Source organism: Lissotriton helveticus, chromosome 2_1 (genome assembly GCF_964261635.1).
Source record: "Lissotriton helveticus chromosome 2_1, aLisHel1.1, whole genome shotgun sequence".
Lineage (NCBI taxonomy): Eukaryota > Metazoa > Chordata > Amphibia > Caudata > Salamandridae > Lissotriton > Lissotriton helveticus.
In genome coordinates, this window is record NC_136059.1 from 1,871,085,612 (window position 1) to 1,871,100,298 (window position 14,687).

The window sequence follows — 14,687 nt, forward strand, 5'->3', positions numbered from 1 at the left end:
GGGGGGTCCTTAATGGACCCCCAAATGTAAAGTTTTAGTGCCCCGGGGAGGTGGCAGTCCCCGGGGCATGTGGGGGGGGGGCTCAAGCCACCCCCACACAGGATTATATATTTAAAAAAAGCCCCGGGTGGCGGTTGCTGGGGCAGCGGGGGGCTGTGTGCCCTGCTATGCAATAATTTAATTAAAGCCTCGGGGATGGTGGTCCCCGAGGCTTGGGGGGGCTTGGATGCCCCCATACGTTAAAAATTAAAGCGCAGTGAGTGGCGGTCCCTGGGGCTCCGGGGTGGCAGTGAGCCCCCGCAAATATTTTCTTAAAGCCCCGGGGTGGTGGTCCCCGGGGCTTGGGGGGCCTTGAGCCCCCCATCCATGTATTTTTTAAGCCCCGGGGGTGGCGGTCCCCGGAGCTGGGGGGCTGTGAGCCCCCTGCACATAATTTTGAAACGCCCCAGGGGTGGCGGTCCCCGGGGCTGGGAGGGCCATCTGGACCCCCATTACAATCAAAATATTACCCCCGGGACTTGGCCCACCCGGGGGTCAAATAGTAATCAAGCGCTTTGCCCAGATACGCAGATCCTCCATGGATTTTCCCATTTAAAAATAATAATAATAATTTTTGGCCCTGGGGGTGCTTGTGGGACCCCCTAAGCAGGCCTAGGGGGTCAGGGTGTTTCTACCCTTCCCCATTTTCGCGTTTTTCGCTTTTCTTTGACTGACTTCTTGTGCCTCGGTTCTACTGAGGCACAAGATGGCTGCCAACACTTCCTGGTTTGGAGTGTTGACAGCCAATTAGCATACAGCTCATGATCGGGACGGTGCGCGGATCCTGCGCGGCTATAACTATCGAAACTTTTTCACTTTTGATTTTCTCAGCAACTACTGAACGGATTTACACCATTTAACAAAAAGGGATCTTTCTGAACCAAGAGCTACCTTTTTGCCAAATTTGGTGTAATTCCTTTCAGCAGTTTGGGCTGTAGCCGTGTCTACGTTTCCTACGGGAAATTGCATGGGGAAAACAAGTTTGGGACACCCCTTTTTTCTCGGCCCGTGCTTGACGAATCAACCCGAAACGTTCAAGATAAAAGCGGACCAGAGAGCCCCACGAGTTTTGAAAATTTCCCAAAGATTCATCAACCGGCGCTAATGTTATTGGGAATAGAATGTTGCGAATTTCCAATGGAAAATAGGTCCTAACTATAACTACCTACTGGCGACCGCCAATAGGTAATCTATATATATATATATATCATATATATCATATATATATGAGAAAAATAGTTTCCCTTTTAATACTTTTATTTTCTTATTCTTCTATTTGTGCTGTGAGCGTTCTTCCCTGCTGACTTTTTTCTAGGCGAGTGTCTTTCAGTACCAGTGATTAGCCATTGGTGGTGCTTGATGAATTCCAAGGCTTGGCTTGAGAAGATTTGAGTCTGTTTTGTCAGTAGTACTATTGTAGGAGGTGTAGATAGGGGGAACATCCATTACAACGCAAGTATAACAACGCAGTGCTATTACAACGCAGGTAATACAACGCAGGTAATACAACGCAGGTTCTTTTACAACGCATGTTTTTACAACGCATGGTATTACAACGCAAGTGCTATTACAACGCATGCTTTTACATCGTAATTTATATGGTTAATTGTTAAATATTATTTTGTGGGTTATTTAATAATAATAATTTTGATTTTAAATAATATTATTTTTATTATTTAATTATGTAATACTCAGGCATTTAAATATAATGAATATTAATAAATATATAATAATTATTAATATTCAGGTATTTTTTGTAGCAATATTTTATTATTTATTTAAATTAAATAATGTTTGAAAAAATAAGTATTAATAATTTTATTATTTAATTATGTAATATGTAATACTCAGGGAATTTTGTATAATTTATTTAAATATAATAAGTATTAATACTCAGGTATTTTTTGTAACAATTTTGTATAATTTATTTAAATATAATAAGTATTAATAATCATGTATTATTTGTAGCAATTTTTTATTATTTATTTTAAATAAATAATATTTATAAAAATAAGTATTAATACATTGGTAAATAATGTTTATAAAAATAAATATTAATACTCAGGTATTTTTTGTAGGAATTTTTTATTATTTATTTAAATTAAATAATGTTTATAAAATAAAGTTTTAATACTTTGGTAAATAATGTTTATAAAAATAAGTATTAATACTATATAATAAATATTAATAAGTATATAATAATTATTAATACTCAGGCATTTTTTGTAGCAATTTTTGTAGGAATTTTTTATTATTTATTTAAATTAAAAAATGTTTATAACATAAAGTTTTAATACTTTGGTAAATAATGTTTATAAAAATAAGTATTAATACTCTATAATAAATATTAATAAGTATATAATAATTATTAATACTCAGGTATTTATTGTAGCAATATTTTATTACTTATTTAAATTAAATAATGTTTGAAAAAATAAGTATGAATAATTTTATTATTTAATTATGTAATATGTAATACTCAGGGAATTTTGTATAATTTATTTAAATATAATAAGTATTAATACTCGGGTATTTTTTGTAGCAATTTTGTATAATTGTTTTTAATATAATAAGTATTAATAATCATGTATTATTTGTAGCAATTTTTTATTATTTATTTTAAATAAATAATATTTATAAAAATAAGTATTAATACATTGTTAAATAATGTTTTTAAAAATAAATATTAATACTCAGGTATTTTTTGTAGGAATTTTTCATTATTTATTTAAATTAAATAATGTTTATAAAATAAAGTTTTAATACTTTGGTAAATAATGTTTATAAAAAGAAGTATTAATACTCTGGTATTTTTTTTCACAATTTGTCAAATGTATTTATATAAAATAATGTTTAAAAAAAATTAATATTAATACTCCAGTATTTTTTGAGAAAGAATAGAGATTATGATTTAAAAAAATAATACTATAATAATAATTAGATGATTTAGAAGGTAAAAATTATTATTAATAAATATTTTAATATTAAGTTATGTTTAAAATAATATTTAAATAATTTACAAATAAATTGGAATATTAATAGATGTAATTTTAGAAACTTTCTCACGCTTTTGCATTGGTTTCAATGAAGGTTTTAGTCCTTTATTTATTTCTATGAATACTCCATTGGAATCCGCGGAACGGTTTAGTATGGATGAAAAAGAACAGAAGCAGGATGGAGAAGAAGGATACAAGGGTAGCATAATGGTAAGTGATTAAAAACTTTATTTTTGGTATATAAACAATATTTTAAAACGTTAAAAATTAAGAAAAATAATTGAAAAAGTCTTTGTGTTTTCAAAAATATTTTATTATTTAACGAAAATAAAATGTAAAAAAAATATATAATATTTATTTCAAATTTACAACATTTTCTAAATTTTTTAACTTTTGAAATGATTATTATAATGTATTATAACAAAAAAATATTACATTAGCTTAAAATAGTCCTTTATTCATTTTGCGGCTTTTTGATCACGTCGTTACGTTAACGTCGACGTTAGACGCCATCTTGGATTTCATCGATTGCTGGAAGCAGCTGGAAGCTGATCTGTGCTCAAGGTAGGAAACTTTTACAACTTAATTAACAGTAAAACATATTAAAAAAGTATATATATTGTAATGAGAGGATAATGAGAGGTTGCGCTTTAAACTAATATTTGTTTTTGATTGAAATTGAACATGTCGCCGAACATTTCATTTGTATATGCCTTCGTCGGGTAATGTATCAGAACAAGTCAAGGGTAAATATTTTTCAATAAAGTTATTATACACAAAAAATAATCATTTTGAACGTTACATGTTTTGTGTTGAGATGGGAATGTATTGCTTTTGTAAGTTTGTTCAACATAGAAAGGTTATCAACGTTTATTTGAAAAATGATACTTTTGGGCTTGGATTGTTGAAAAAAAAACTGGTTTTTGCATTTACGATTGTTCAAATCGAAGCAACATTTGTGCGGTATTCTTTGCTGATATTTTGAAATAAGGGTCTTGATTGGTTGTTTTGGATAAATATTTCAAAAAGAAGGAATTTCATGGCATTGGTAATGCTTTTTTACGAGTGGTTTCATAGATGCAAGATATGATTACGAAAAATGGGATTAATTGGTTGTTTTCTTTTCATATTTCAAAAAGCAGGTTTACAAAATATATGTTTTGCATGTGTATTTTAAAAATTGAAATATTTGAAAAATGAAAAGATTTAGTCAGCGAGAAAAATTGCAGTTAGGATGTGTTCTTGGCAAAATCATGAAAAAATCTAGAAGGAAGAATTTATAAATATATTTAGTAAGTGAGATTATATTTAGTTAGGTTGTGAAGTTACTTAACCATAAAAAAATTATTTTAAGTTACGTACGTCACATTTTTAAATGAAGAATTGTTAGACAAATAGAAGAATGGGGAATATTTCAGTAAAGGTGCTTTTTTGTTTGTTTTCTGTTTGAAATACAACAGAAATTTGTCATATAAACTAATTTTTACAAGCCAGTATCATTTTTGAAATAGTAAGTGGGGAAAAAAGTATTTCAAAATAACTTTAAAAAAAAAACGTTCAAAATGTTTATTTCTAGGAAAAATATTCCATATCAGAAATCATAATTAATTTTTAATAGTAGAAAAATAATTTCTACATGCCTTTTATAGGTTTTTATTTGTAAAAAGAAAGGTGATGGATTTTTCCATTTTTCAAAAATGTATACCTGAAAAGGATAAGATTTCAAAAGGTAAGGGAAACCGACGATTATAAAATTTAAAATTTTTAACAAAAAAGCCAATTGAATTCAATATATAAAAAATAAATTTAGGGCAAAGCAGGAAAGTAAGTTTTGGTTTAAATTTTAGAAATGTAATATGTTAGCAACATTTTCAAGGTAGTCTGATGCCACACACAACGAAAATTGTTGTAGTACACCCAATAGTCTCCTGGACATTTCCTTTGTTTGTCTTGAAGGTCGTGGATTTAGGCTACCTGAAAATGCTTGTGCAATTCTCATCTCTTGAAAACTTTGCTCCTTCTTCAAAGTTTTCAAAAAAGAGTAAAAATTAGGATGATGTTTGCCAATTGTATGACTGAAGGAGTTGTGCCATCCCTCTATGGCATTATTTGTTTTAGCACCACCTTCCAAGCAGGTTGAGTAGCAGTTCCACCACTGCACATGGTAACGTGGCTTCCTCCTGCGACCTGATCTGCTTAGACGCCCAATCCATGTGTCCTCGAAATAATTTAAAATTGGAGCCAATTTTTCTTCATTTTCTATAAAATATTCAGATTCTGAAATTGCAGTGTAGTATTCATCTACACTATCAGGTGGTACAAAACAAAGGGCAGTTAATTTTTTTAATTCAAATTGTAATTTGCTATCAGAGCAGTAATCTGCAACCAGGGATGTTTTTTGAAGTTTACGCCAATATGCCTGGGAAAAATGAAAAAAACATCCCTGAATTTGGGTATCCACGTACAATTTGTTGATGACATTCATCATAGTCAATTCAAAATCTAAAATGATTTTCCTAGGACTTTTTCCTGATGTGTTCTCTTTAATTACTGATAAAAATTCATTATAGGTTGCAGATTGCTTGTCTGGTAGTAAACTATATACTAAGGGAACTACATTATTGTTTATTTGTGCATGAATGCTGTAAATTTGGGTGAAAGGATGGGGCGTACATTTAAACGTACCATCCATCATCCAAATTTCAGTATTCTCTAATTTATAAAGGTTACGGGGAGTGCTAAATATTAATATGCGTTTGAGAGGGTTTTGGTTATCATAGAGAAGGAAAGGTTCATTAGAGAAAGAAAGAGTTAATTCGTGTGGAATTACAATGTCAGCAAAAGTTTGTGGAGTAACTGTTTGTGTGTTACTTGCCTGCTTTTTACGTTGAATAATTCTACGCAAATTAGGGATTGTTGGCATATTACAAGCAACATGTCCAGGGACATGTTGTGCAACCTCTCTTAAAATTTGACCAGGAGTTGCATTGGAGGTGGATGCAATATCTTTCATTTGGTTGATTGTATCGCGTATTTCTATTTCCATTGCAGAGGCAGAGTGGTTATGTTCAGTGGTTTTGATTATGTTGTCACCAACAGTAACTGCTCTGCCTCTGCAACGAGAAGAATAATATTGAACACACCTCCAATGTCTCCTTGGTTCACTTATCCTCTCATTACAATATATATACCCACAGTGTTTTAGAAGTCTGTTTCCTTTTCTTGATTTTGTATGAATTGCTGTGGTATTGCTTGCCATTTTCTGTGGAAAAAAGGAAACATGAAATATAAAATATTATGTTGGTTCTGTTTGAAAAAATACATTGCACTTAAACATTTTTCAGCACTTTCCTTAATCATGCATTTACCTGGACTTGGAATTGCAAGTTGAACTTGAACACTATCCATTAATTTCTGTAATAATGGACTTATCTGGACTTGGAATTGTAAGTGGCACTTCAACACTATCCAACACTTTTCCTACTCATGCACTTTCCAGGAGCTAGAATAGTAAGTTGCACTTCAACACTATCCAGCACTTTCCCAAATCATGCACTTTCCTGGAGTTAGAATAGTAAGTTGCACTTCAACACTATCCAGCACTTTCCCTAAACATGCACTTTCCTGGAGTTAGAATAGTAAGTGGCACTTCAACACTATCCAGCACTTTCACTAATAATGCACTTTCCTGGAGTTAGAATAGTAAGTGGCACTTCAACACTATCCAGCACTTTCCCTAAACATGCACTTTCCTGGAGTTAGAATAGTAAGTGGCACTTCAATACTATCCAGCACTTTCCCTAATCAAGCACTTACCTGGTGTTAGAATAGTAAGTGGCACTTAAACACTATCCAGCACTTTCCCTAAACATGCACTTTCCTGGAGTTAGAATAGTAAGTGGCACTTCAACACTATCCAGCACTTTCCCTAAACATGCACTTTCCTGGAGTTAGAATAATAAGTGGCACTTCAACACTATCCAGCACTTTCCCTAAACATGCACTTTCCTGGAGTTAGAATAGTAAGTGGCACTTCAACACTATCCAGCACTTTCCCTAAACATGCACTTTCCTGGAGTTAGAATAGTAAGTGGCACTTCAACACTATCCAGCACTTTTTCTAATCATGCACTTATCTGGAGTTAGAATATTAAGTGGCACTTCAAAACTATCCAGTACGTTCCCTAATGAAGTACTTACCTGGAGTTTGAATAGTAATTGACATTTTTCACTATCCTGCACTTTTTCGGTTTTACAATTATATTTTGTATGCAATGTACGCAGAAAATGAAATGTGTTTATTTGACAGTTACCTTTGAGTTTTGAAGGTTGCTTTGTCGGTTTCTTTCAAGTCTTGCAAATTGTTTTGATGTTGGCTGAGCTTTGCTTGCTTTTTCGGTTTTGGTTTATCTTGTTTGGCTGTAATGAAAAAATTTAAAAAAGTGTTATATGGTTTGATAATGTTTTATTTCTATATCTTTTCTAAATGTTGAAAAAAATAATCTATATGTATTGATGATTAGAAATTTGTGACATGTTAACACTAACCAGCACTTTATTTGCTCATGCATGTATCTGGACTTGGAATTGTAAGTGGCACTTCAACACTATCCAGCACTTTCCCTAATCAAGCACTTACCTGGTGTTAGAATAGTAAATGGCACTTCAACACTATCCAGCACTTTCCCTAATCATCCACTTTCCTGGAGTTAGAATAGTAAGTGGCACTTCAACACTATCCACCACTTTCCCTAATCATGCACTTTCCTGGAGTTAGAATAGTAAGTTGCACTTTAACACTATCCAGCACTTTCCCTAAACATGCACTTTCCTGGAGTTAGAATAGTAAGTGGCACTTCAACAATATCCAGCACTTTCCCTAATCATGCACTTTCCTGGAGTTAGAATAGTAAGTTGCACTTTAACACTATCCAACACTTTCCCTAAACATGCACTTTCCTGGAGTTAGAATAGTAAGTGGCACTTCAACACTATCTAGCACTTTCCCTAATCATGCACTTTCCTGGAGTTAGAATAATAAGTGGCACTTCAACACTATCCAGCACTTTCCCTAATCAAGCACTTACCTGGTGTTAGAATAGTAAGTGGCACTTCAACACTATCCAGCACTTTCCTTAAACATGCACTTTCCTGGAGTTAGAATAGTAAGTGGCACTTCAATACTATCCAGCACTTTCCCTAATAAAGCACTTACCTGGTGTTAGAATAGTAAGTGGCACTTCAACACTATCCAGCAATTTCCCTAAACATGCACTTTCCTGGAGTTAGAATAGTAAGTGGCACTTCAACACTATCCAGCACTTTCCTTAAACATGCACTTTCCTGGAGTTAGAATAGTAAGTGGCACTTCAATACTATCCAGCACTTTCCCTAATCAAGCACTTACCTGGTGTTAGAATAGTAAGTGGCACTTCAACACTATCCAGCACTTTCCCTAAACATGCACTTTCCTGGAGTTAGAATAGTAAGTGGCACTTCAACACTATCCAGCACTTTCCCTAATCATGCATTTTACTGGAGTTAGAATAGTAAGTTGCACTTCAACACTATCCAGCACTTTCCCTAATCATGCACTTATCTGGAGTTAGAATAGTAAGTGGCACTTCAAAACTATCCAGTACGTTTCCTAATGAAGCACTTACCTGGAGTTTGAATAGTAATTGACATTTTTTACTATCCTGCACTTTTTCGGTTTTAAAATTATATTTTGTATGCAATGTACGCAGAAAATGAAATGTGTTTATTTGACAGTTACCTTTGAGTTTTGAAGGTTACTTGTGGGTTTCTTTCAAGTCTTGCAAATTGTTTTGATGTTGGCTGAGCTTTGCTTGCTTTTTCGGTTTTGGTTTATCTTGTTTGGCTGTAATGAAAAAATTTTAAAAAATGTTATATGGTTTGATAATGTTTTATTTCTATATTTTTTCTAAACGTTGAAAAAAATAATCTATATGTATTGATGATTAGAAATTTGTGACATGTTAACACTAACCAGCACTTTATTTGCTCATGCATTTATCTGGACTTGGAATTGTAAGTGGCACTTCAACACTATCCAGCACTTTCCCTAATCAAGCACTTACCTGGTGTTAGAATAGTAAGTGGCACTTCAACACTATCCAGCACTTTCCCTAATCATCCACTTTCCTGGAGTTAGAATAGTAAGTGGCACTTCAACACTATCCACCACTTTCCCTAATCATGCACTTTCCTGGAGTTAGAATAGTAAGTTGCATTTAAACACTATCCAGCACTTTCCCTAAACATGCACTTACCTGGAGTTAGAATAGTAAGTGGCACTTCAATACTATCCAGCACTTTCACTAATCATGCACTTTCCTGGAGTTAGAATAGTAAGTTGCACTTCAACACTATCCAGCACTTTCCCTAAACATGCACTTAACTGGAGTTAGAATAGTAAGTGGCACTTCAATACTATCCAGCACTTTCCCTAATCAAGCACTTACCTGGAGTTAGAATAGTAAGTGGCACTTCAACACTATCCAGCACTTTCCCTAATCATGCACTTTCCTGGAGTTAGAATAGTAAGTGGCACTTCAACACTATCCAGCACTTTCCCTAATCAAGCACTTACCTGGAGTTTGAATATTAATTGACATTTTTCACTATCCTGCACTTTTTCGGTTTTAAAATTATATTTTGTATGCAATGTACGCAGAAAATGAAATGTGTTTATTTGTCAGTTACCTTTGAGTTTTGAAGGTTGCTTTGTCGGTTTCTTTCAAGTCTTGCAAATTGTTTGGATTTTGGCTGAGCTTTGCTTGCTTTTTCGGTTTTGGTTTATCTTGTTTGGCTGTAATGAAAAAATTTAAAAAAATGTTATATGGTTTGATAATGTTTTATTTCTATATCTTTTCTAAACGTTGGAAAAAATAATCTATATGTATTGATGATTAGAAATTTGTGACATGTTAACACTAACCAGCACTTTATTTGCTCAAGCATTTATCTGGACTTGGAATTGTAAGTGGCACTTAAACACTATCCAGCACTTTCCCTAAACATGCACTTTCCTGGAGTTAGAATAGTAAGTGGCACTTCAATCCTATCCAGCACTTTCCCTAATCAAGCACTTACCTGGTGTTAGAATAGTAAGTGGCACTTCAACACTATCCAACACTTTCCCTACTAATGCACTTTCCAGGAGTTACAATAGTAAGTTGCACTTCAACACTATCCAGCATTTTCTCTAATTATGTACTTATCTGGAGTTAGAATAGTAAGTGGCACTTCAACACTATCCAGCACTTTCCTTATTCATGCACTTTCCTGGAGTTAGAATAGTAAGTTGCATTTCAACACTATCCAGCACTTTCCCTAATTAAGCACTTTCCTGGAGTTAGAATAGTAAGTTGCATTTCAACACTATCCAGCACTTTCCCTAATCAAGCACTTACCTGGTGTTAGAATAGTAAGTGGCACTTAAACACTATCCAGCACTTTCCCTAAACATGCACTTTCCTGGAGTTAGAATAGTAAGTGGCACTTCAACCCTATCCAGCACTTTCCCTAAACATGCACTTTCCTGGAGTTAGAATAGTAAGTGGCACTTCAACACTATCCAGCACTTTCCCTAAACATGCACTTTCCTGGAGTTAGAATAGTAAGTGGCACTTCAACACTATCCAGCACTTTCCCTAATCATGCACTTTCCTGGAGTTAGAATAGTAAGTGGCACTTCAACACTATCCAGCACTTTCCCTAATCGTGCACTTTCCTGGAGTTAGAATAGTAAGTGGCACTTCAAAACTATCCAGCACTTTCCCTAATCATCCACTTTCCTGGAGTTAGAATAGTAAGTGGCACTTCAACACTATCCAGCACTTTCCCTAATCATGCACTTTCCTGGAGTTAGAATAGTAAGTGGCACTTCAACACTATCCAGCACTTTCCCTAAACATGCACTTTCCTGGAGTTAGAATAGTAAGTGGCACTTCAACACTATCCAGCACTTTCCCTAATCATGCACTTTCCTGGAGTTAGAATAGTAAGTGGCACTTCAACACTATCCAGCACTTTCCCTAATCATCCACTTTCCTGGAGTTAGAATAGTAAGTGGCACTTCAACACTATCCAGCACTTTCCCTAATCATCCACTTTCCTGGAGTTAGAATAGTAAGTGGCACTTCAACACTATCCAGCACTTTCCCTAAACATGCACTTTCCTGGAGTTAGAATAGTAAGTGGCACTTCAACACTATCCAGCACTTTCCCTAATCAAGCACTTACCTGGTGTTAGAATAGTAAGTGGCTCTTCAACACTATCCAGCACTTTCCCTAATCAAGCACTTACCTGGAGTTTGAATAGTAATTGACATTTTTCACTATCCTGCACTTTTTCGGTTTTAAAATTATATTTTGTATGCAATGTACGCAGAAAATGAAATGTGTTTATTTGTCAGTTACCTTTGAGTTTTGAAGGTTGCTTTGTCGGTTTCTTTCAAGTCTTTAAAATTGTTTGGATGTTGGCTGAGCTTTGCTTGCTTTTTCGGTTTTGGTTTATATTGTTTGGCTGTAATGAAAAAATTTAAAAAAATGTTATATGGTTTGATAATGTTTTATTTCTATATCTTTTCTAAACGTTGAAAAAAATAATCTATATGTATTGATGATTAGAAATTTGTGACATGTTAACACTAACCAGCACTTTATTTGCTCATGCATTTATCTGGACTTGGAATTGTAAGTGGCACTTAAACACTATCCAGCACTTTCCCTAAACATGCACTTTCCTGGAGTTAGAATAGTAAGTGGCACTTCAACACTATCCAGCACTTTCCCTAAACATGCACTTTCCTGGAGTTAGAATAGTAAGTGGCACTTCAACACTATCCAGCACTTTCCCTAAACATGCACTTTCCTGGAGTTAGAATAGTAAGTGGCACTTCAACACTATCCAGCACTTTCCCTAATCATGCACTTTCCTGGAGTTAGAATAGTAAGTGGCACTTCAACACTATCCAGCACTTTCCCTAATCATCCACTTTCCTGGAGTTAGAATAGTAAGTGGCACTTCAACACTATTCAGCACTTTCCCTAATCATGCACTTTCCTGGAGTTAGAATAGTAAGTGGCACTTCAACACTATCCAGCACTTTTCCTAAACATGCACTTTCCTGGAGTTAGAATAGTAAGTGGCACTTCAACACTATCCAGCACTTGCACTAATCATGTATTTACTTGAACATTGCATAGTAAGTGGCACTTTAACACTATACAGTACTTTCTTTAATCATGCACTTTATTGGTGTTGGAATAGTAAGTGGCATTTCTACACTATCCAGCACTTTATCTAATCATGCTCTTACCTGGAGTTAGAATAGTAATTTGTATTTCTAATCTATCCAGCACTTTCCCGTATCAAACAATTACCTGGAGTTTAAATAGTAAATGAAATTTTTTCACTATCCTGCGTTTTTTCTGCTTTAAAATTATATATCGTATGCAATGTAAGCAGAAAATGAAATGTGTTCATTTGACAGTTACCTTTGAGTTTCGAAGGTTGGTTTGTGGGTTTCTTTCAAGTCTTGCAAACAGTTTTGATATTGGCTGAGCTTTGATCGCTTTTACAGTTTTGGTTGTTCTCCTTTGAATGTAAAAAAAAAATTAGAAAATGTGTTATATATTTGGATAATGTTTTAATTATTTATCCCTTTTGTACGTTGTCTTGAATAAAAATATGTTTATTATTGTTTACAAATTAGTAAAATGCTAACCAGCCTTTTCTTACATCATGCATTTACCTGGACTTACATTACTTAGGGCCCGATGTAGGTAAAATAGATTTACTGATTTTTAATTACCGAATCATACCGATTAGGTAATTAAAAATCGGTAAATCTAAGGGGTCGAGATGTAGGAACATCCAGATGTTCCTTTTGCCGAATTGGTAAATATCTGTATTTACCGATTCGGTAAATACCGACCGGTAATGCCCCATTCATTCCTATGGGCTTTGAAGCGCATAGGAATGAATGGGGCATTACCGGTCGGTATTTACCGAATCGGTAAATACAGATATTGACAAGGGTGCAGGGGGTGTCACTTTGACACCTTCTAGCACCCCCAAAAAAGGTTTGGGGACCACTAAAGTCATGCACTTTCTCAGAGTGGAAATAAAAAGAGATAATTTCACAATATCAAGTACTTTTGTTACTTTCTATTAATAATCAGCATTTTAAATAGAATATGCACTTACCTAGAGTTCGATTAGAAATTTAAATTTTTTCGACTATCCTGCACATATTCAGCTAAAAAAATATTTATGATTTCTAATGTATTCTCAAATAGAAATGTGTTTATATTTAAAAGTTACCTTTGAGTTTTGAAGGTTGGTTTGTGGGTTTCTTTCAAGTCTTGCAAATTGTTTTGATATTGGCTGAGCTTCGGTTGTTTTTTCGGTTTTGGTTGTTCTCCTTTGAATGTAAAAAGAATTAGAAAATGTGTTATATATTTGGATAATGTTTTAATTATTTATCCCTTTTGTACGTTGTCTTGAATAAAAATATGGTTATTAATGTTTAAAAATTAGTGAAATGTTAACACTAACCAGCAGTTTCTTACATCATGCATTTACCTGGACTTAGAATACTTAGGGCCCGATGTAGGTAAAATAGATTTACTGATTTTTAATTACCGAATCATACCGATTAGGTAATTAAAAATCAGTAAATCTAAGGGGTCGAGATGTAGGAACATCCAGATGTTCCTTTTGCTGAATTGGAAAATATCTGTATTTACCGATTCGGTAAATACCGACCGGTAATGCCCCATTCATTCCTATGGGCTTTGAAGCCCATAGGAATGAATGGGACATTACCGGTCAGTATTTACAGAATCGGTAAATACAGATATTGACAAGGGTGCAGGGGGTGTCACTTTGACACCCTCTAGCACCCCCAAAAAAAGGTTTGGGGACCACTAAAGTCATGCACTTTCTCAGAGTGGAAATAATAAGAGATAATTTCACAATATCCAGTACTTTTCTTAGTTTCTATTAATAATCAGCATTTTTTTCAGAATATGCACTTACCTAGAGTTCGATTACAAATTTACATTATTTCGACTATCCTGCACATATTCAGCTAAAAAATATTTATGATTTCCATTGTATTCTCAAATAGAAATGTGTTTATATTTAAAAGTTACCTTTGAGATTTGAATGTTAATTTGTGGTGTTATTTTGCAAATGGTTTCGATATTGGCTGATTTTCGGTGGCTTTCTCAGTTATGGTTGTTCTCCTTTTGCTGTAAAGAAAACATTTGAAAATGTGTCATATGTTCCTTCATAATACATGCGAGTTTTATTACTATGAAATTTTTTGTAGAAAATAATCTACTTCTTATACTAATTTACATTTTTTTAAAACAATATTCTACTGGTACATTAAAACTGTCAAGTATTTACCTTGCTGATAGTCCTTTAATTTTCTTATATTTTTAAATCTTTGGTTGAATCGATTGTTGTTTCTGGTTTTTTTCACAATCTATACTGCTTCACAACATACATTGAAGTATCTAAAATTAAATGTTGATTTGCATGAGATGCAAAGCAAATAAATACATAATCTATATTTTAATTTTAATTATTCTGACATTTAGTTGTCATCCATT

At 33.9% G+C, this 14,687-nt stretch overlaps 1 long non-coding RNA gene across 1 annotated transcript; it reads right to left on the reverse strand.

Annotated features, from left to right (window-relative positions):
* Nucleotides 1–12,560: 12,560 nt before the first annotated feature.
* Nucleotides 12,561–14,323, reverse strand: LOC144819966 (uncharacterized). The gene is made up of 3 exons (XR_013607644.1): nucleotides 14,223–14,323; nucleotides 13,390–13,489; nucleotides 12,561–12,660 (listed from the first exon to the last, which is right to left on the reverse strand). It is a non-coding gene; the product is annotated as an uncharacterized LOC144819966 (long non-coding RNA).
* Nucleotides 14,324–14,687: the final 364 nt, after the last annotated feature.